We start from the raw sequence: 23,889 nt of genomic DNA, 5'->3' as shown, positions 1-23,889 counted from the left end.
CTTTTATTTTTTACATTTCCCTCTCCCATTGGTTCCAGTTGGAGCAAAATAATTATGCTTGGTCCAAGGCTGGCATAGTTTTTTTTTTCCTGTTCCAGGTGTGTTTCTAGCAAGGGGTGGGGGCTTTAGAGACAGTGGATCTGAAGCATCCCATGACGTGCCACAACACATCTTCAGAATATTCCTTGTTGCTGTTGGAGCAGCAGGGGAAATCCACATTATTCTATGGCTCCTGGGATGCCTTCCTGGGTATCATAGATTGCACGTATAGTTATCTTGACATAACAAGGAGCAAGTCCAGGATTGGTTCTATCAACCTTAGTAGAAACTTATGTGAATCATCACATAATGGGTTTTATTTTCCTTGAACAAAGCACCTTGAGAACCCATGTTTTGTTGTAGGTTTGTTCACGGTGGTTAACAAATGGCACTGCATGGTTAAGCCACCCTGTGGAAAATGTCCTGGGTTCAAGACAGCACGCCTACCCGTGGTTCAACAAACAATCCACATTCAACCACTGAGTGTGGTTGTTATGTTGTGTGAACCCAGTCACTACGAAGCTAGATGGACCTGTAATCTAAGGCAGTATTGGAGCTAGATCACAAGTTTCCAAATTTTGGGGGCCATTGGGCAGATTTGAAATTTTGAGAGTTTTGCAAACAGAAAATAGCTGCTGGGAGGGGGGGGAGTTGCCCATTCACAAAATGGTGAATGTGACCTGTCAAAAAACACGCATGACCCAGGAGGCAAACTGGTGAAATGAAAAGAACTAACTTACCAAGGAACCTAATGTCTAAAACATGAAATCCTTTCTGAGCCCATTTTCTGCTCCACACCTATTTCACAGAAGACATACTAATGAAGCTCAGAGACAAGTAACTTGGCCAGGAAATTACATTCTACACACATGGTTTAAAACAAACTGCTGAGTTTCTAAACAACACAACTTCAAACTATCAGATGTGTAGTTGGCTTGTTCAAACTAGAAAGACTGTTGTAAACCAGGATTCCTGGTTTAAAAGTAAGACTAAACCTGGATTCTTTAAAAGTGAATCTAAACACTGCTGAAGTCCTCCTTGCAGCTGTGCAAGAGGATAAAAGAAGGCTTAGTGTTATGAGTTGACCACCAGCCCACCAAAATGGAAACTTATTGGTAGAAATTAAAGCTTGGCAAACATGGGTTACTTCCAGGGGCAGAAAGACCACACATGCCACATCAGGCCACAGGAGGGGATAAATTGGGAGGGGAGAGATGGGATGATGAAGTGTGGTAGTGTGAACAGGGCTGAGAGGTAGGAGCAAAAGATGGGGAGTCTCAACCCATTTTCTGGTATGGACACTGTTGTAAATATATATTTACAAAGAAAGAAGCATGTGAAAATCTTTGCTAGTGGCTTGTACAAGCCTATCAAGATCACAGGCTTCGGTAGCTGAACTTAGAATTAAATCCATGGAAGAAAGAAAAATAAAGATGGCATTCCTTAATATTAAAAAAAAAGAGCAAGACTAGGAAACACAAAGAACTAAGAAGAAACTTGGGAACATTACCAAAGAAATGCCATTAAATGCAAGAACTCTAGTCTAGAGGCTGAGATCACAGTCATTTGGGGTGCTTATCTGTTAAGCAGATGACAATATTGATGTGGGAGGAGAAAAGGAGAGGCTGCATTTAACCTCTGGCACACCTCAGATAGCTCCTTTAGAGTTCTGACTGGTTCTGATTGACACCTGGAGCAGATTCACCACCACCCTGACATCGGAGCCACCAGCCTCCACTGTACCCAGCCAACCTTTAAAATCTTCAGAGGAGGCCCTGTTGGCCATTCCACAATCAACAGAATGTCACCACGTAAAATCTTGACATTGGGCCTTCTCGGTGATGGTGCCCAGCCTCTGGAAAACCCTCCACAATGCAGTTTGGGAGGCAAAAAATGTGGCATGTTTCCAATGCCTCCTGAAAACACACTTGTTCATTCAGGCTTTCTCTGCAATTGCAATTAATCACATGCTGCTCCATCTTACTGCTGCTTGTATTGTTTGTATTGTCGCGGTAGTTAGATTTTCCCCCCAATAATGTATTTTAAATGTAACTTTAATATTTATAGACGAACTGCTTAGGGATTTTATTGTTTTAAGCAGTATATAAGTTTTTCAAATAAATAAATAATATATATTAGTCAAGAGATAAGATGCAGCACACGGAGCTGCACATAGCTGCTTATGCATATCTCTGGATCGGGGCTATGGAAATTAAATGGATTTACAAGACATGTATGGATCTTTTTGTCTTTTATCAAGAGACAAACAGTCTGAAATAATCTGACAATTGTTCCCACTCCAGGACACTTTGTAATGCACAAAGTCTAGCATTGTGATTTAATCTTCTATTGCTTGATATCCCCTCTGATTTCAGTAACGCTGTTAAACTCATACAGGAGGTCATACTACAAGGATGCTTAGAAGTTATGGTACAGTACATTACTAAGCATTCCATTTGGGTTAAATATACAAGTTGACACCAGATGGAAATACTAGGGTTGGATAAAAATTTCAAGTATAATGAAAATTAGTGCAGTCTTAAGTAGAGTCATACTCTGTTCCAATTAAAAAACATATTTTCTCTTTAACAGTGATGCGTTGGAAGAAACGCATGTGTTTTCATGTGGTTTGTGCCATTAGTGAACGATATCGCCTTCATGTTGGATTGTATCAACATTCCTTTTTCCTGGATAAGACCTGTGTCAGGAGAACTGAACCACTAGATGGCAAGCAAAATCAAGCAATGCCTACAACATAATAATAGCTTCAATAGAGTTTAATCTGTCGCTGCTGTCTTGCATTTCACATATTTAGCACAAATGAAGGGGAAAGACTTCAGCAAGCAAATAAAACACAATATAAGCTCACAAATCCTGCTTTTTATGGAATCAAGTCAAAACCAATGTAACACAATTTCGTGTGGGGTAGTGACTTTATGGAGATAAATAATACTATTTTGAAGTTATCATACAAGCAGATGACAAGAGTAAGTAAGAAAACAGGAAAGGAAGAGAAGATTATTTTGAGTGGAAGTGACAACCGAGAGGTAAACGTGCAGCTACAGGAAGAAGGTGGTTGTCTGGATTACAATTAAAGGTAGGGGGCTACTTATGCATTGACAAAAAAGGACACATATGCATAATATTTGCACATGCCATAAAGAAATAATTACCAATTATTTAGTTGCATAAATAATTGCATAAAGAAATAGTTATTATAATTGAAACAGAAATCCCACCACAGATGACCTGTGCATCTGTTCAGTCTGCTATCCAGATGTTGTAAACTGCCCAGAGAGCTTCGGCTGTGGGGCAGTATATAAATGTAATAAATAAATAAAATATGTTGTTGATGGCCTTCAAGGCCTCTGGTTTTCCTTCTTATAGTTCTTTATCTTTAAACTGGATGGGCCTTCAAATAGAAAACACAAATAGAGGATTGTCCTCTGTAAAATCAGTCATGGTCACGCCGTAGCCATGATGATCCCAGAAAGTTAAAGAAACAACTAAAGTTCAGTAAAGTAATTGTGAACTGTTAAGGGCACAATCCTATACAGGTTCAGGCAGAAAAAAGTCCTAGAATTTGTAGGTGATTTTTTGGTCTAAACATTTGTAGGATTGTGCCTTAAGTCTCTGAACTGTAACTGGACTGTGCAGAAGTCCAATTGAGATGAGAAGGAGTATTATGGAGGAGAGCCAGTGTGATGTAGTGAACAGAATGTTGGACATCAACCATGTAAGCTTGGATTAGAATCTCCACTCACCCAAAAATCTCCTGGGTTGACCTATTAGAGAAATGGGAGAAATTAGTTCAGCTCACATTTTAATGTGAATTTACCTAAGTTAAAACTTCTGAACCACTATGGTCTGGTTCCGACAACACATTAAACCATGCTGCTTAACCACAAAATGGTCAATGGAATTCCCTTAACCATTTTGTGGTTAAGCAGCATGGTTTAGCGTGTTGTCTGGACCAGGCCTATGTGAATTCAGTTATCCTTAGAAATTTGCAGTTTTCTGAATTTTGCAATGGAGTTCTCTAGTCAAAAAACTTATACAACAATGCATATATTAAGAAAATAACACTCAAATACGCATTATATTAGGAGAATTGCTTATAAAAATGCATACACAAAGACATATATTAGGAGGAATGTGCACAAATATACATAGGAATGTTTTTTTTAAAAAAAAATCTCAAAGTTCATGATGAAGAAATTCTCAGCATTGAAACTTAAGATTTGAAAAATGAGAAACTGAGAGAAACTGAAATTGACAGATTCATCCACTCCTACATACTATCTCAGACTAATCAATCCCAGAGGTTTGAGAGGGTAAAGGAAGAAAATTTCCATGTATATTCCTTGGAAGTTAAACTGTTACTTAGAATGCAATCCTATGCATGTTTAGACAGAAAAAAGATCCTATATCTCCAGCATTCCACAGCCAGCTGGAGGATGCTGGGAGTTGTAGGACCTTTTTCCTGCCTAAACATGCATAGGATCGTGCACTTCGTTGTTGTTTTTGAAATGGTGGTGATGATGTTTGGGGCTGGCTGGGAATTGTAGGCCTTTTCTCTATCATGTGCATAGGATTGCACCTTCAGACACTTGGAGCATCATGAGACAGGGGCCTTTCCCTACAGTTGCATTGCCTCCTGCTGCTGTCCCACAATAGCAATGGATGCAGGAAGAGAAGGGAAACCCCGTGAGGGAGTGAAAAAACAAGCCGAAGGCAGGGGCGGAACCAAGGATAATCTCGCAAAATGTTTATATAGAAAAGGGTTTAATGAAGGATGCCTACGCGTTTCGGACAAAAAACATCCTTCCTCAGGGCTTATTCAACAAGGTTTTTGCAGTTTTCTATGATTTCATTGAACAGACAACTGCAAAAACCTTGTTGAATAAGCCCTGAGGAAGGACGTTTTTTGTCCGAAACGCATAGGCATCCTTCACTAAACATTTTCTATATAAACATTTTGCAAGATTATCCTTGGTTCCGCCCCTGCCTTTGGCTTGCTTTTTCACTCCCACAATAGCAACGAACAGCTTCCTCTTTCTTCATATGGGGAAGAAAGAGGAAGCAAGCAGCATTTTTATTGTGCTGCTTCTCCTGGGCACAGCAGCAAATGGCGGCAAGTTTCACTATAGCCCCTCAAAATGGATTTTCTCTGTCTTATTTTATGACGGAAAAAAGACCAGAAGGAGCGGGAGACACATGGAAGGTAGATGGCGTCATCAAAAGGACCTGCGTGAAACTGTGAGTGGCCAGTAATGAGTGTGCGATAAAACACTCATCTGATGATGCTCTCGGTTTTGAGGCATCTATATGCACTTCCTTGAGCCCCATTAAGCACAGTAGGACTTATTTACTGTCCTGTAAGGCTGATTTCAATCTTAAATACACATGCCACGGTGTAAATACGGCTGAGAGTTATGATTTAGGACATCTGTTTTCTGCATTGCGAATCTATTTATGAAACTGGGAATATTTTGTCCCTTTCCTCTGTGGGCCGGAATGGGAAACTGCCTAACATATTGGCATTAGGTGGATCACACACTGCTACTTGTAATACAAATTATACAACAATAAGCACAAAGCTCCTGGAGGACTACTCCAAGCCTTTGAACTTGAAGCGGTTTGAGAATGAAAGAGGTTTCCTTTGCTTTGTGCCAAGGACATCGCTTCCCCCACCCTGTTATTATTTCTGCAAAGCTCTGATGTCCACACAGCTTCACATAGATTGAGGGCAGGTGAAGGTCATTCTAATGCTGCCATCTGGATCAGGAATTTCTGCTTCCTTTCCAGGGAAGGCTCATCTGCATGTTCTAACAGTGCACGGCACATGGGTCACTGGACAACAGAAATAGAATCATAGAATAGTAGAGTTGGAAGGGTCCTATAAGGCCATCGAGTCCAACCCCCTACTTAATGCAGGAATCCATCTTAAAGCATCCCTGACAGATGCTTGTCCAGCTGCCTCTTGAATGCCTCTAGTGTGGGAGAGCCCAAGACTTCCCTCGGTAACTGGTTCCATTGATTTGAACTGAGGTCCCATTGATTTCAGTGGATCTACTCTAAGTATCTAACCCCATAACTTCAATATTAATTTATCTGCCATCCAATGCCCACCTCCCCTTGGGATCGATGGGAGAGACATTTCTATCATTCATGGCTGCTCCTTCTTATTGTACAACAACTCTTGAAACACTTACAAAACAAGTCTGAGGTTGCAGTCGGGGTGCAGTAAATTGCAGAGCACCGACCAATCTCTTTACTCTTGAACAGGAGGGGATCTACACTAGTCAAGTTAGAATGTGTCTTACTGTTTTTAAGTGTGCGTTTGGTAGTATTTCACCACATGACGTTCAGTTTGTGACGTTTTATTGTTGTCTGTTCTCTGGTTTTTATTTTGAACTTCTCTGAAATAAGTCATTCTATTTGGTATGATGTGGCCGATTTCATCGTATTAAATGGGTTTCCTGTAGTTCTTAATTAGCCAATTGCATTCCTGGGGGGCATGTTTATGTAATTTCTGCGCCCAAAGTTGGAGCTGTTTTTTTTCTTTCAAGCCTCTTTTTGCAGACACTTTTAGTTTCACTTTTGGGAGGCTGCATGCTGGATCGTTTGTAAGTGGAGGATTCTCAGAGAGAAGAGGAAGTGGGAGGGGAAATTGGCAGACGGGCAAAAAGAACAAACAGTTTTCTTTTCTTAGTGTGACCGAAAGGAATGCATTCCCACGGAAAGAGAAAAGTAATTAAACGTTTTAAAAACTGCTACATTTTAAATCGTTCAAAAACAAAATGTTCAATGACTGTAAAAACAACGTTTCATATACTAGTGTAGATCCCCTCCAGCTCAGTAAATACAACTAGCATGGGCACAAACTCCAACTTGTTGAAGGTTCTCCAGGTTTGCTGGCTGTCTCTCTTCAGCAGTTGTGCCAGCCAGTACTTCTTACACACGCTCAGTTATGGCTTTGGAAGTTCAGTGATACGGGAGAGGAGAGCTAGTATAACCTAGTCGTGAAGTTGAAAAGGGCATGAGGAGACACAGCACCAATGCTTTTTTAATAGGATGGATGCTAATGTCATCTGATCTCCTCTTCAGAATCCCCTGTTCCCTCTGAGCTTAACTGCAATCCTCACAGCAGCTGGGGTAAAATGAATTTTCCCGCAACAATATATTGTTCACTGTTGTGATGCAAAGTATTTTGGGGTGACTTGCTCTTGAATGGGCAATTAAGATCCATTCGTTTTGCAAAAGGCCTGCTCCTGCTGAAGATGAAAACGGCCAGAACTGGGTTGTTGACATGGGTCAACACAGCTGCCTGCAATTTTGGACTTCGCCTGGGAGCATGGCTATGGGGACTGGGATGATGAGCATCTGCATTTTTAAAAAAAATCCCACTACACCGCTGGTACAACCACTTTCTATGGAGTGTTAAGGAGAGAGATGGAAATGCAAGCAAGCTTGCTATACAGTTGGTGGTACCTCAGTATCTCTGTTACCAGGTGTTAAAGACAATGCACCAAGGGAATCCAGTTATTAGTCATGATGAATTCCCTTTGGATCAATTTGGAATCAGGTCAGCAATTCTGAGTGTCATTGGAGCATGCTTAAAAACAAACACCTGCCTTGTTGGTTTTTGAACATGCATGTTTCCTTTTCAGGACACGTGTCCATTCTCACAGTTCCACTTGGGAATACGAGTGTGGATGGTGGTTGAAGTATCAGCAACCTGTATCATCTGCCAGATAGATGACAGCTGCCATCCAAGAGGAGGTGGATGTTGTTGACACTCCTTTGATTTCCACCCTGTCAATTCTGAGTGCAAGTGAAGCCAGATCCCACTAAGTGACAGTGTGGATTATGTTTGTTTTATACACAAGAGTTGTCTCCCACCCACCCACCACCCACTGCCAACAATGGTTTGGACTCATGAACTGCATTATTTTATGGACTGGGTGTGTGTGACTTTGCCTACTGCTGGACGCCTGTTCTTTACAAGATTCCCCCCCCCCAAAATAATTACTTCTAGGTTTTCACCTGTCAGAATGAAATCCCAGTCCCACACTAGTCTGCCCAGCTGATTGGGGAGTTCCTGAGGGTCCCTCCCTTCATCCCAGTCCTAGGGGGTGGGGTGGTGATAAAATAAAAGGAAGGTGTTTCAGATTTTCTTGCCAAAAGCACAGAAATGTAGAACTTAACAAAACCTTGTGAAAATCCTAAAAATACAAGCAGTAGTTGTGTAACCCTGTGGTCCAGCACGGTAAGAGATTTTAGTGAAAAATTCTCTTTTAAAACAAAACATTCAATTGTTATATATGAAAAGGAGTTTATTGGTGGGGATGGGAAAGAAAAGGGGGGAGGGAAACAAAACAATACAGCAATCTCCCTCCTTCCCTCTCTCTCTCCCACACACACACTCAAAAAGTCAATCTACAATCTTACACATCTCTACATGTCGTAAGGAAGGCTCACCTAGAATGAGGAAACTCTTACTTCCATGGAAATCTGAGTTCAATAAAAACCAGCCCCTTAGTGCAGACTGATTGTTATTTTGTCCATGTCTGATATCTGTGGTCTATCCAGCAAATCATAAAATTATTTAGTGGCTGGACCCACTTTACTAATGACCTTAAACTTACATCTCAAAAAGATCCAGTTAGTCTGAACCAATTAGCCTACTATTTTTAAAACTGTACATTTCTGGATGCACATTGGAGAACAGGAAGGTGAGATAAGCCTTTTCAGGTGCCCTGGCATGGTCCCAGTTTACAAGATCCTCTAAAGGGCACTGTTGAACTACATGAGAATTAGGGGTGTGTCACAAGGTCACACTGATATGTTGCACTGCATGCCTTTTCAAAATACCTCTTTTTTTTTCAAGCTTGAAAATTCCTTGATTGCACATTGGCCAAGTTCTTGTTCTGTAAATTACACTCCCCCCAACATAAACTCTAAACATTTCTTGCCAATTGCAGGAATAATCAAGATTAAAGGAACTAAAGGGTTAAAGCAGCCTTCCCCCAATCTGGTGCCAGATGTGTTGGACTAAAATTCCTATAATCCAAGCCAGAATGTTCATTGGTCATGGGAGCTGTAGTCCAACAGATCTGGGATATACTTGGTTGGACAAGCCTGGGTTAAAAGAATAAACTCCTGAGTATGTGCCAGCGGGAAAATATGCTACAAATAAAGTATATCAGCATTCTCGTAATTATACCATTTTTATCATCTCATTTGTCTCATTGAAATATTCTGGGATCTTTAGATACCGCCTTTAGGAAGTTAATCAGTAAGAGCCCTATTGATTTCAACAGAACTTAAGCCTGTGCAACCTTTTGCCCTAAGTCTTGAAAATGTACAGTTGTGGCAATGTGGTAGGAGGTTACCTCTCTCTGCTCCTCTCTTGCATCTTGCTTAGCTTTTAATAATATTATTGTCTGGCAGCCTGCTTCTCTGTGACATTTGCATCTGCAGAGCCCTCTGAAGTGAATAGGTCTTGCCAGGATGAAGTAAAGCTTTCAAAGGTTTTATCCAAAGGTTATTGATCATGTAACTCTGGTTGCTGGAGAGCGTTCCCACTTCTCCACACCTCTGTTCAAAAATCAGCATGTACTGATTTCACCTGTTTGCTGGCTTTCTTCCTCTGCTTTGGATTCCCTTATACACCAGCAGTTGCTGATACCATCATAGCCCAGTTGCAACACAGAGCTTCACGTGTTTTGTGTAAAGAACTGTAATGAACCAATTTACTGCTAATCTTGGTCTCTTCATTTCATACTGATGTTTAAACTCTCAGTTCAGCTGTTTTTGAACATCCTTTGAAATAATTGCATATGACTCACTTTTGCTTTAAATTGGAAAAGGAGGATTCATATACCACATTGGCTGCTGCAGATGTGTGTGTGGGAAACCCACATGCATAATAACAGCAAGAAGATTTGGAGTTAGGCATAGTAACAGCTGCATCTTTCTCTCTTTGGGTATGGAGTCATCTTTGTACCTCCTTGGCTCAACCTCTACTTTGAGATGACTTACTCTGTGGCTGAGTTCGGATGACACACTAATCAATTGGGGGGTGGGTAATAGGAAAAAGAATGGGGAAAAGCCATTGATTAGTGTGTCATCCCAACTCAGCCTGTATTTCAGGGTTGGGCAACTTGTGGCCCTCCATATATTTTGGCCTTCCATCATCCCTCGCCATTGGCTATGCTGGCTAGAGCTGATGAGAGTTGTAGGCCAAAACAAATGGAGGAACACAAGTTGCCTGCACTTGCAAATATTTGGTGAATGCCTGCGTTCATTTTGGACATTTTGTAGTTTTGTCCCTGAACGTAGCTTTGTTCAGGGACCTGTATTCATCTAACTTTGATCTCTCCATCCCACAAATATTATTACCTATTTTGCTTCTAGCTCTTGCTTGAACATATTTCATACAACTTGGTATGACTTGATTTTCAAAAATGTAAAATATATTGTGGCAACTACAAAGGATGGTGTGGAAACTAGAAAAAAAATCTCCTTGGCTCTAGGAAGTAGACTTGTGTTTGGAGGCACTGTACCTTTTCATACTTGGGTGACATCACTGTTGTTTCTGGCTGTTAAAGTGGGCTGAATTAAGAAACTTGCAGACTGGACAAGTGGTCCTCCCCATTCATAGGGTGCCATCCTATGCAAACTTACTTGTGAGAACATAAGAGCATGATTAGTAACCATTGATAGCCTTATCCTCCATGAATTTGGCTCATCACCTTTTCAAGGCATCCCAGTCCCTCTGTTAGGTCCCTCTTTATCCTTTTTCTAATCTAAAAAGGCCCCCAAATTGTAATCTTTCCTTCTAGAGGAGTTGTTCCAGTCCCATGATTATTTTGTTGTCCCTTTCTGCACTTTTTCCAGCTCTGATATCCTTTTCCAGGTGCAGTGACCAAAATGGACTCCGTATTCCAGGTGTGGCCACACCATGGATTTGTAAGGGGACATGATATTGTTTTTATTTTCGATTCATTTCCTAATAATCCCAAACATGGAATTTGCCTTTCTCACAGCAGCTGCACAATAGGTCAACATTTTCATCTAGCTAACTTCTGCAATCACAAAGCCCTTTCCTGGTCAGTCACTGCCTGCTCAGACATGTGTGCAAAGTTAGGATTTTCTGAGCCAATATGTATCATTTGCCATAGTTTACACCATATCACATTTGCCATATAATACCCATCCCCCCAGTTTGAAGAGGGCCTTTTGGAGCTCTTTGCAATCACTTGTTTTCACCATCCTAAATAATTGGGTGTCATCAGCAAATTTAGCTACCTCAATTTGGTCCCACTCACCAGAAAGGGGACTGACTGCTGGGTAAATATACATAGGATTGGGCTTCCCATGATCATTCCAAATTGATTGATTGATCTATTGATTTGATTAGTGATGGGATTATTTTGATATTGCTGTCTCCCGTTAAAAGGTAGTTAACAGAGAAAAAACAAAAGGCAGAACAGAATGAATATTTACCGGTCCCACGGGCACACAAACAAAAGGCAGAACAGAATGAGCATTTAACAATCCCACATGCACACAAACAGCAAAGCAAACAAACAAACAAACATCCATGCCTTTCTTTAGTGAAGAATAACAGCTGTATTGCAAGTAATCTTGCACATACAAATGTAGGCACCGTGTAGGGTTTCAAAAACCAGTTTGTTCAGTCCACTTTGTTTTCCATTACACAGGCAGGAGTGAAAGAGCAAACCATGTGCTCCCAGCAATGGAGGAAGGTGAGAAGGAAGGGAAGAAGAAGAACAGGAAGCCACCTTGTAAACTATAGAGAGATCTTAAGGCTAGCTATGCATCCCCGTGCATTAACTGCAAAACTGCCCCTTTCTGGTGACTTGCAGACAAGCTTGCAATATTCCCAACAATTCTTATCCTGTTTTTTGACTTGAGTCCCCAAAGCAGGTTACAATATTTATGAAATACAGCAGGAACCAGTGTGTGATAATGTCTTCAATTGCTTCTTCTGGTTGTTACTCAAGGTCGTTGGTCTTACAGGCTGTGGGATGGGAAATGGGGTTGGATGGGACAGTCCAGCAGAACCAGAAGCAGGTGTGTGTTGATGTCTTTGCCCGCCTCTTTCTCTAATGGAAATATGGAAAGGATGTGCTGTCATAATGCTTTTTAAGACTACAGATAACCCTAGAAGACAATAGAAAAGGCTAGCCTTGTTATGCAATCGTCTCAGCTTTGGAAAAATCTTCGGGGGATATCTAATCTGTATTTTGCACAGGAAGGTTGAAAATGCCTCTTTAAATCTTAGGTCAAAGCATCTGTGATCACAGATGGCTGATGCAACATATTACTTTAAGTAGTTTCCCCAGAAGAGAGCCAGTCATTCCTGCAAAGGTACCGGAAACACCGCGGCTTTATGCAATGGATGCCCTCAGAATTCTGCAATATATATAGAAGTCACTGACAGGTTAGAAAAAACAAACAAACAGAATACAGGGAAAGGACAAAACAATCCCCAGTTAAATCAATAGGTTTGCATCTGACTGCTTTAAAGCCAATTGTTTCAGATGTCACTATCTGGAATAGCTCTTTGCTCTGATCAATATCCTGTGGCAACGCTAGAGCTATTCAGATAAGCTATCAGTGGAACTAATTGTTGTTGAGGCTGTGCCCTTTTGTTCAGTAAGGGTGGGATGGATTTGTTTTTCCAATGTAAGTTGATTGGAGTGCTTTTCAGCTCAATTCCATTTCGAGCTGGGTTTGCTAGCTCATCTCAAGGGGTGATGGCAAATTACTTCATTGCATCCTCCTACTGCAAATGAGAGTTTGATTTATAGGGAGAGGTGCCTGGAAGACCCTGCTCTGCACTGGGTCATAGTGGTGGTCACTCAGTGTGAAGGAAAGGACACAAGCTCTTTTCTACATAAGCCTGCAGTAGCAGTGACAAATAGTTCCAGTAGTTCCAAGGGTCCATTAATGACTGGCAGTGTAGATTCTGGGACCTAAAATAAGCTCCATCCGATGAACGTTTTACTGCACGCTTGTAACTGGGCACTCATGGATTGCTCACATGACGTTGTCTGCCTCTTGTGTGTCTTCCACCCCTTCTGGCCTTTGTTGCACTGCACCCCCCCCGCCCCCGAAAAAGTCCAGTTGCTGCTCTCTCCTAATTAGCTGAATGGGCTAATTACTTCCTGTTTTCAGGAAGTCAGAGAAGCGACAGGAGCTGCACATTTTGACCTAGATGTGCTGGGGCTGTAAGTATCAAAACTGGTTCATCTATCGTTCCAGTTGTGGAAGTGATGTGGGGGCTGTCTTGATGATGGGGCATTGGTGCCACAAGCCCTCAAGACCCTGTGATTGGCTCCTGCAGGGCTGTCCCCACACTAAGGAGTGAGCGCAGAATTTGCATGGGAAAAGGAGCTGCCCCTGCCCCGTGCGCTGCCCCCGTGCTCTGCTGTGTCAATGGGCATTGCTGCATGAGCGCTGCTGCTTGTCCACATGCCCCTCCACGTTTTTTCTTACCATTTCCCCACCAAGCATCCTTCTCCCCACACTGGAGAAGCGTGGAGGCATTCTAGCAGCGATTCAGTTTGCTGGCTTGCCCCATCCCCCCATCCAGCTAGATGGCGACCAATCAGGTGGTGCTATCTGCCCAGCCACGCCTCCTCCTCTGCTGTCACCTCGATGCAGAGAAAAATGGTAAGTCCCCAACTTTTTTATTTCAGAGCTTTGGGGAAAGCCCTGGGGTGGCTCCACAGTGGCTTCTGCGTCATATAGACAACACAGCACCACTGCAGAGCCGCCCCGGGGCTTTCCCCCCATATAGACACCTCCCAAGTCACATAAATGCAACTGGAGCTTATGTGATATTCCCTTGGGAAAGGAATGACCTGTAGAATAACCTTCCAGATGTTTTCAGATTCGAACCCCAATCAGTCCTGGCCAGCATAGACAATGGTGAGAGATGATGGGAATTGCAGTTCAACAATATCTGTAGGGCCACAACAGATCTAACCATGACCTAAATTAATGTCTGAAATAGATGCATAAATAGGTTGCCTCATCTCGCCCAGGTTTCCTAACAATAGCCACATAATTAAGCTTGTCCTTTTCCCTCTACAGATTCTGGGCATCTTCAGATGGGTGTTTTCTCCCACGCTTTACCGCCTCTTCCTCTTCTGGATTCTTTTCAAGACTTAAACAGGGTCTTTATACAGCCGTTTTCTCTTTTTATGCATAATGCTATACGTTGTTTGCAAGGGTGGGTGGAGCCTGGCAGGATGTTATTGCTTGTCCACCCCTCTGGCGAGGCCCCTGCCCTCTCTCAGCGTGAAATGAAACACCTCGTCACAAGTTCAGACGTCTTTCAGACGTTTGTGCCATTGGAGATCACCCATTCCCTGCAAGTCAGTTATGTCGCTGTAGAAGCAACAGTAGCATTTTTCTCATTTGGGAAAGGGGATTGTGTTGAAGGGGGTTACACCTCTCTCCTTGTGTGTGGGGATTGAATAGAAAGGGCTAAAGGTTTTCCAGGAGGCATGTGCAGAGTTGCCCCCATCCCATTGCTAAGTGCTGATTCTTCTCAAGTTCAGAAGTCTGCATCTTCAGAGGTCTGCCTCCCGCAACCCCATGTGCAAATCAGTGTTGTCCCTGTAAGAGTAGCTTTGCAGCTATGACCATGTTTCCCAGCCATGCGATTTCCCTCCTGTCTGAAAATGCTCTAAAAGCAACAGTAACACTTCTTGTTTGAGTAGGGGGCTTAAATGGAAACGGGTTGCATGTGCTCACGACCCTTGCAACCAACATTCCTTCTCCGTTGCTCATCTGCTTAGGCATTCCTGAAATACGGAGCCAAGTAGGGAAGGAGGCACAGGAGGAGGAGACACTCCCAACTGATCTTCATCAGGACTGATGTCATCGCTGCACCGCCCAACACCTACCCACACAAAGCAGGCCATAGCACAATGGAAGGATTACATGAGGAAACGATGGCGGTTTCATCGCATGACCACAAATACCGTATTTTCCCCATAGCAAAATAACACGTGAAAAGGGAGGGAAGACCTGAGACAACAACTGCATGGTGACGGCGTCATGTAAAGCTTGTGGGGAAACCAGTGGCCAAACCATGATGATCACACACAAAAAAACCCTGTCTGAAGACGCCCTCTGAATCTGCTCAACCAATACAAACCAACAAAGCGTCTTTCAAAAACTTATGGTATCCAGGCATGTGAAGGGAATTTAATTTAACCAAAATTATTTTTGGAGCTTAACATCCCCATTCCAAGAAAAACCAAGTTCCCATATCCCAAATCGGCAACTTTTGGCCTTCCGGATGTGTTGGCGTACAACTCCCATCATCCCTCACCATTGGTTATACTGCCCTGGGATGATGGGAGTTGTAGATCTAAATATTTGGAGAGCCACAAGTCACACCCACCCACCTGTGCCTTAGACTATCCCAAATGTTTAGGTTCCACTGTGATATCGAGCATATAAAATGCAGGCACAGTGTAGAGTTTCAAAAAAGGGATTGTTTGGCCTGTTTTGTATTCCATTACACCAGCAGGAGTGAAAGAGCAAGCACAATGCTAATGGTCAGAGAGTCAGGGAGGGAGGAAATAGAGAGTAAAGGGAAGAAATTATAGGAAATTACAGATATCCTATGGCTAGCTGTGGTCAAAATCCCCATGAATTAACTAACTGCAACACTGCCCCTTTCTAGTAACTTGCAGTAACTTGCAATATTCCCAACATGTCTGCAGTGGGGAAGAAAAACAATAAAATAGTGAAGGCTGACAATGACTGAGGGAGAGAATAGAAAGTTAACGTACAGTCTGTCATTAAGGCAAATACCATTAGCCTCCACTCAGTCATCCCATTCCAAAACTTAAATGTCATATCAGATGCTTCAGAGGATCCATCATGTCAAAAACAAGTTTTTATTTACTAAGATAGGGGAGCAAATTGGTTACTTTCTTACTCAATGATAATCCTGAGGTCTAGGATGATGGAATGTCCGGGGTTATCAAGGAGGGCACCATGCAGCTCTCTAGCTTAGAAAAATAATCAGATGTCATATATTTGATATTCATAACTAGTCTTGCAATCCCTTCAGTTTTTGGTTGGTTTGGGGCGTTTGCTCTTTATAAATTCTGATAATCAGTTGATTCCTTTTTTTAAAAAAAAATACAGTCATATAATACATGAAGCATTTTAGATAGTAGAAAAGAAAACAAATCTTCCGTATTTTCCTCTGAGGACAGCCTAGAATGCTCACTATTCATGTAGCGGTATGTACATCTATACCCGATGGGGACAGTTTCACAAAGAACAATATTTCCTACACAAAACTCACATTCCTCCCCTGTCCCTACCACCTATGTGCCTGCATGAGGGTAAGCAGGTAAACATCACTTTTGTAATGAACTGGAGTAAATAGGTTGAACAAGATGGTTCTCAAGAAATCTCCTGAAACCCTCGCAGTCCTTCGAAGACTTTTATTGGGCCTGTTCAGACAACACTCTGCTCTAAGCCATGGTTGGGCTGCTAAACTTTTTGCAGAAAATGGTTAGTGCGTGTGTTTAAACTGTGTTGCAGCCACCATGGTTAGGAATAGTTCACATGACATGCTAAGCTGTTTAGCTCAAAATGCTTAACCACCGTGGCTTAGCATGTCATCTGAACAGGGTCAGTGTTAGGGAGAATCTGCACAGATTTTCACCACAAAGATGCTGTCATGCTACTCTGTCTTCAGAGGAAATCCCTCCCTCGAGAAGAGGGTGGGGTCCGGCTTACAGGGCCAGCCCAAAGACTGACATTTTACTGCCAGAAGCAGAGATGAAGATGATGTCAGTTCCCCCTCCCCTCACAAACAGAAGACAGCTGGACAAGCAGTTGACTCTTAGAGCCAATCTACATGTTACGCAAATTGTATAGCTTGTAGTTGAAGGTTAGCTTGGGGCAGTGTCTTTTGTTTTGGTTTTGTTTTGAAAGAAAAGAAGCAAAACTTCTATTGATGCCAATGGAGACTTTCCCCTTTTTAACCCCCTCCCCCAGGGAGGACTTTTGGGGGAAATGATGTGTGAGGGGAGAAAGGTTTAATCCTCCCCCTTCCAGTGTGCAGTTGTCCTGATCTGAATTTGGGCTGTGAGTCCTTGCTCTAAAGTAAATAAAAAGCTAGCCCTCAGCTACACACTATGCAATTACAGTAACATGTTGTTTGGCTCGTACTTCAACAGTGGCAACAGGATAGTCTGAGCACAGCAAGTTATATTAGGGGGGTGCAGGGCAGCTCTGTCCTCCAACACCTCTCCATCATTCCCTCTTCCCCTGGTGTCTGCTGCCTGAGGTGCCTATCTCACTTTGCCTAATGGTAGAGCAGGCCTTTTTAGCTTGATTCATCACGGGGTTAGTATCCTCATTCACTAACCATATTTGATAGGCACAAATATCAAACTACTGGTGCTGCTTCAGGTATTCCCCTTTTGAAAAAAACAAACCCACTCAGAGATTTGGAACCGTGTAATTGTTTTCCTCCAGAATGTTCAGATCTGCGTCAGAGTTTGGATTTATCCCTTATGTGCTAAACATGGACAAATAACCATGGAAGAATTACACAGGTCTCTGGATGCTGTGAAGCAAATAAAAATAAAAATAACAAAATTGCAGTAGCCGGAGATCATCCGTGGAGTGTTTTAGAAATGATGGAGGACACAATGTCTCACAACAGGCAGCTTCTTAAGTGAGTTATGGAATACTGCCTCCAATAAGTAGTCAGCACAAAGATGTTTCTAAAATTTGAAAGAACTCATTTGTCAGCAAGTCTCTATGTATAGATTTATGGAAACATCCTTTTAGACATTAGTTGTGTGACCTACAGCGATGCTGTAATATTTGAAAGAATGATGGGAAGTATTCTGCCCAAAGAAGGACAACTGACATCACGATGGTTCACTTCCTGTCATGGGAACACTCATCCCTAGAATCACCTAAACTTAGGGCCCAACCGTGGGGCTATTTTCATGGCACGAGTTGGCACCGCCTCCCTCCAAAACTCCCGTGGTTTTACTTACCGGGGTGGTGTTTGGGAATCCTGGTGCCAAAGAGGGAGAGCGGGGTTTCCAGTTGTCATCCAGGTAATGGAGCTGCCCCTGCCCTCTTCCTGGTGGAAGGCGACCAATTGCCAGTCTCCTTCCACCTGGTCAACCCTCCAGATTGGCCCCGGAGTGAGGTCAGATGGTGTACTGACCTCACTCCCACTGAAGAAGTCAGGGTAAGCCCCCAACTTTTTTATTGCACAGCTTCACGGAAAGGCCCCATGGTGGCTGAGAATCTGTGGCTGCATCATATAACGGACACATCGCAGATTCACAGCCGCCACAGGGCTTTCTCTGCGTATAGACAACCCTCTGCTAGATGGAATTCTCTGATCTCAGAGGCGTTTGAGTACCCTATGCCCTGCTGGGCTGCTTCTGTCAAGGCAGGAGGAGCAATGGAGGCATCTAATCTGATCCAGCTTGATGCCTCAACATTTACTATTTTCTGCTGCCAAAGACTGTTGTGGACAGTCATCTTCTGGATTATAAACTATATTTGACTGCATTTTACAATTATTTATGGTATTAAAATATTATACTATTACTACATGTAGTATTAAGTGACTGACAAATCCTGTTTGGGAATTTCTCATTAAGTGCTAATAGCCTTTGGCACTTTAGCAGGCAGATTAAAGTGAATAAAACCCAGTAATTTTGAATGAGAAACCTGTTCTATCTGGATTAAAGGGCAGGTGTAATCTCCCAAAGACTAAATCCTGCAAATTCCATTGCACTTGGTGTCCATTGCTGGATGTGTGAACAGTTACAAACAACCGTCGCAACTATAGTTCAGAGTGAGCACAGTTAATTTTGAAATCTCTATTAGCAAATGTTCTGCTTACCAATGAGCACTAATTATATCTTAGCATTGAGGTAAACAAAGCCAAACTTGTCTGTCAAAATCAGTCAAACATATCTACAATCTGAAGTTAAATGTCAGAAACTTTCATTGCATCCACATTGTCAGGGAACTGTCAATGAAGAAATGGATGAGAAAATTCAGGGCCAGTGCTGAGTTTTACAGCATGGCTCTGAGCCGTATATGCCAAGAATGGAAATTTCAAGTGGAAATTTCAAGTGACCAGATACAAAAGAGGGCAGGGTTCCTTCAACTTTAACTGTTGTGATGAAGAGGAAATTTCACCAGGTGCTGCATATATACAAATGATACCTGCTGAAATTTCTTTTTCCACACAACTGTTAAAGACACATTTCCCTTTTCAATACAGCTGTTAAAGATACAAGAGCCCTGTCCTGCTTTTCATAATAAGGTCACCCTAGATATATTGTGTCTCTGTAGGCATTGGGTTATGTTAAAGATTCACTGCAGGGGAGCAAGATTGATTTCTTACTTCTGAATAAACAGACACAGAAAGGGTAGGGTTTTTTCCAGAGACTGTCATCCAGCATCAGGATATGTTAAAGATTCACTGCTTTATAATGCTTTCAGGGTTTAACACTTTAGCAATGTGGGAGTCTTGTTTCTGTGGAGGAAGATTGACAAGGCAGCACACTTGTTGATGGGATGCAGGGAAACTTCCAAACAAAAGGTTCTTCACCTTTTCTCTGGATGGGAACCAAGCCTCTCATATGTTGTTGATGCTCATCATTTCGACTGGTGGGACTCACCCCACCCTACCCCAAAGTAAAGCGGATTAGAGTGTAGTGTGACCTGTGAAAGCTGTTGGTTTGGGATGGTTATAGTCCACTTTTTCAGTTTAGGATGCTGCTGATGGACCAAAACCGATTTCAGGAAAAAGCAGAGAAAAGCTGAAATGAGCTTCCATTAAGATTCCCCACCCCTGGCCGCAAAGCCCTTTTATTGGACTTCAACAAAGCATCCATAAAGGTTTCATTCTTCACTGTATAGTAACTATTAGCATAAGGTAGAGGAGAAAGTTATGGGAAATGAAAAATGAGTTTTAAAAAAGACATGAAAGTCACAGACATTTGGTCAGGCTTATTTGCAATTGCAATATGAGTCACAAGAAGAATTCCACATCCAAAGCTATTTGAAAGTAAAGTGCCTTTCCCTTGTGTTCTTTAGGTTACAGCCAAAAAGTTCTAAGGAAACAGTGCGAAGAAAGAATCTCCTGATGTGAACTATCCTATCATACTCTATGACTGTTTGCTCTGCTGGTGGTCTTTTAGCAGATGGCTTCTCAGTAGGCTCCTGCCTTGCTTAGTGGCAGAATGCCTGTACATTTAAGTACTGCAGGACAGGCAGAACTACTACCAGTGCAGAGCCACAATGCAGTGATAAAAGAAGCTGATTGTCTCCTGTCATGCAGTTGTTAAAGATAGCGGGTCCCAGCTAGAAAAAAGTGGCAGGCTAGTTTTCATAGTGAAGAGATATTTGGTTAGGTGGTCCAGGTTACTAAAAGAGGGAGACCATTGAGTGGCTGGTCATCTTTTGGAACATCCAAGACCCACTAGCTGAAGAGTTGAATTAAGCTGCAACCCTCTGTGTGTTTACTTGAGAGTAAATCCCATTAGACATTTAACATGCATCAACTATGCTGTTAATAATGCAGCCATACATATGATTTTTCCTCATGGAAGCAGAGTAGTGTGAAAAAACATGAAGTGAGGAGAGAGCTATAGTATGGATGGGAAAAAAGGTAGAGTTCCACAATGAATCAGTTTATCCATTTGGTAGGGAAGAGTTCACAGTGTTGTGGGAGATTTTGTGGGTTAAAGTTCCAGGAATTAAAGTATATACTAGATCACCAGAGTGAATAAATGACCTCTGTTCAGGAGTGATCAACACATGGAGGTCAGGGCCAGGGTCAAACCCTGTCCATGTCATAGTCGTCCCCTGTTTCATAACATCAGAACAAGGCTATTGTTACTACCATTTAAAGAGTTCTCAGGAATGGTTAAGTGTTTGGGCCTCTCCTCCTTTGAGCCTTTGGATGGGAACAAACCTCAGATAATTCCAGATTTACTGAAAAGAGTGGTGGTAAAATGAAATCAGCGCTGAGAGAATACACACAGTGATGCCTTAGCATGATGAGAACATTCACCAAAAGTAGGCCAGTTTGGGTCTGAGTATCTAAGCAAAGTCTGACAAATCAAAAATGAACTGTGATACTAAAAAGCCAGACTACAGCAATTTAAAGTATCTTGCGGATGGAATAAGTGATAATAACACAGCACCGTTTTCTCCCGATTGCTGGTAAACACACCTGGGAGTTTGGTATATAAATGTCTGACAGCTCCTTAAAGTACCAGAAATGCTTAGATTGTTAGTTTGAATATTTGAACCTTCGAGTGAAAGTTTATCCAAGGCGTTCAGAAGCAGGAGATAAGAAAAATAGCAAGCTTGTTGCACTGTTTAGATCTAAACGGTTCCAACTACACTTTGAAATAATAAGCAAAAGAGCCACTGCATGTAGACTGTGATATATTTGCCAGTGTTACGGGATATATCTGCAGGCAACCTTGAAGCACCCCCCCTGCCACCCCCAAAGAAAACAGGAGTGGGGGAATAAGTCTGAGGTACAAAAGGGAAGACAGCTTTCCTTTCATGTACTTGCTGTCAGAGAAGAATGAAGAGAAAGACAAAAATGGAGCAATGGAGATAGCTGAGAGTTCATTCTTAGGGTTCCAATCTCAGAGACCCAATATGAATCTCCCAGAGAGCTTTGGCTATTGGGCAGTATAGAAATGCAATAATAAATAAATAAATAAATAAATAAATAAATAAATAAATAAATATTAAATTTCAGAGGCATCTGTTCCTTGATTTTTTTCCACCATTTTTTTTCTGGGCCTTTAAATTAGTTTTACCCTTTTGACTGAACCATGAACTCAGGCCCAACCTACACATTAGATTTTTGGCTTCCAAATGTTGGCAATCTTGTGACAGCACCAGGCCCCACATTATGACATCACCAAGCCCTGCCTCTTGAATCTCAGGCATAAGGTGGCCGTGTGCATTCTTTTACAGAGAAGAGCTTACCAGAAGACCATCTTCTACTTGAAGGCATCCTCTCTTCAAAGGGCTGTCCCAAGTCTAGCTCAGATAGGACATTTTAATAGATCTTAGTTTTATATATTCATTTCTGTTGGATTAGTAAGCTTATTTATGCTTATTGATAACCTGCCTTTCCTCCAAGGAGCTCAAGGTGGCGTACATGGCTCTTCCCTTGCACCCTCCATTTTACCATCAGGAGAGGCTGAGAGGTTTGTGGCTGAATAGAGATTTGAATCCAGGTCTCCTGCATTCTAGTCAGATACTCAAACCACAATGGTTCACTGCTTAACAAAATGCATTATTTATTTCTCCCAAAGCCATTGGGTAATATCTGCCTTGAAGTGGGATGTGGAAGAAATAATTTCAATAGAATTGGTAATAACTAAATTCTTCACCATCAGTTGCAGGGGAACATGGCTGGGAGGGTGCTGTTGCACTGCGTCCTGCTTGTGGGTCCCTGTTTGACAGCTGGTTGGCCAATGGGTGAAGAGAGTGCTGGACTAGATGGATCCTTGGTCTGTTCCAGCATGGCATTTCTTATGTTCTTATGAACTATTTACCTGTCTTATTTTGTAATCTGCCTTCTCCAACCTGGTGCCTTTCACTCATGTTGGACTACAACTCCAATCCTTCCCAGCCAACATGGCCATTTTCCCTGCTGGCTGAGGTGATAGGAGTTGTAGTCCAATATACCTGGACTGGAGGGCATCAGGTTGGCAAAGGCGCTCATAATCTCTTGAAGAGGCAGAGTGGGGATATGAGTGAACAAACGGAAGCTTTATTTAAATTAAATAAGATGGAAATACTTGTTGCTTGGGGGTTCTGAATCTGGGTGTTGAACCTGCTTTGGATGGGGGTTGCATTCCTGCTTAGAAATCAGATTTGCATTCTGGTGTGATCCAAGATACATCACTGCAGCCAGATGTCAGCAGTGGCTAAGAGTGTCTTTGGTGGGTTCAGCCTGATTCACAAACTGTGTCCTTTCCTAGAGAAGACAATCTTTGATATGATCACTCATGTTGTAGAAATATCCAGCTTGGACTACTGTAATGTGTTTTACCTGGGGCTGCTGTTGAAAAATGCTCAGAAACATCAATTGGTCCAGAATGTAGTTGGCAGAGTTTGGCTGGGACAAAGTATACTGAGCATATTGCTCTGGTATTATACCACCTTCTTCACTAGTTGCCAGTTTATTTCTGAGTCCAATTCAAAGCGCTGGTTTTTTTAACAATTATGGCCCCAAATAATCTGGGACTGGGATATCTTAAAGACAATCTCCACCTGAATGTATATTAGGGTGACCATGTGTACTTTTTTTTTATTTTTACAGAAGACACTCCTCTCTTTGAAGGGCTGACAGAGAATTGCCCTCTGTTTTGAAAGTGTCCTCTGGCTGGTTTAATGATTAAGTACTGTCAGAAGGAAGAGCTGGCCCTTGAAACTGCCTTGCCCACCAACAGTGAGCAGCTGGGAAGTGGACAGAGTAAGACACACAGTCTTCTCCACTATAGTGAGATGTACTGAATTTATATTTAAATTATAATAATTATTTCTACATTTGCAAATACATATAAATTAACATATGCAAATGTTATGCAAATCAGGCTCCTTTTTGTGTGTGATATATGTCCTCTTTGTTGGCAATTCTTAAGTGGCCACCTTCAACTTAGATTCATACCCGAGGTCTTTCACTACATTCCCCAGCTATCTGAGGTAGGTGCATGAGTATGGCATAAAGGGCCTTTTGATCACAGGTCC

This window comes from Elgaria multicarinata, chromosome 8 (genome assembly GCF_023053635.1).
Source record: "Elgaria multicarinata webbii isolate HBS135686 ecotype San Diego chromosome 8, rElgMul1.1.pri, whole genome shotgun sequence".
Taxonomy (NCBI): Eukaryota; Metazoa; Chordata; class Lepidosauria; order Squamata; family Anguidae; genus Elgaria; species Elgaria multicarinata.
This window is presented reverse-complemented; position numbering follows the sequence as displayed.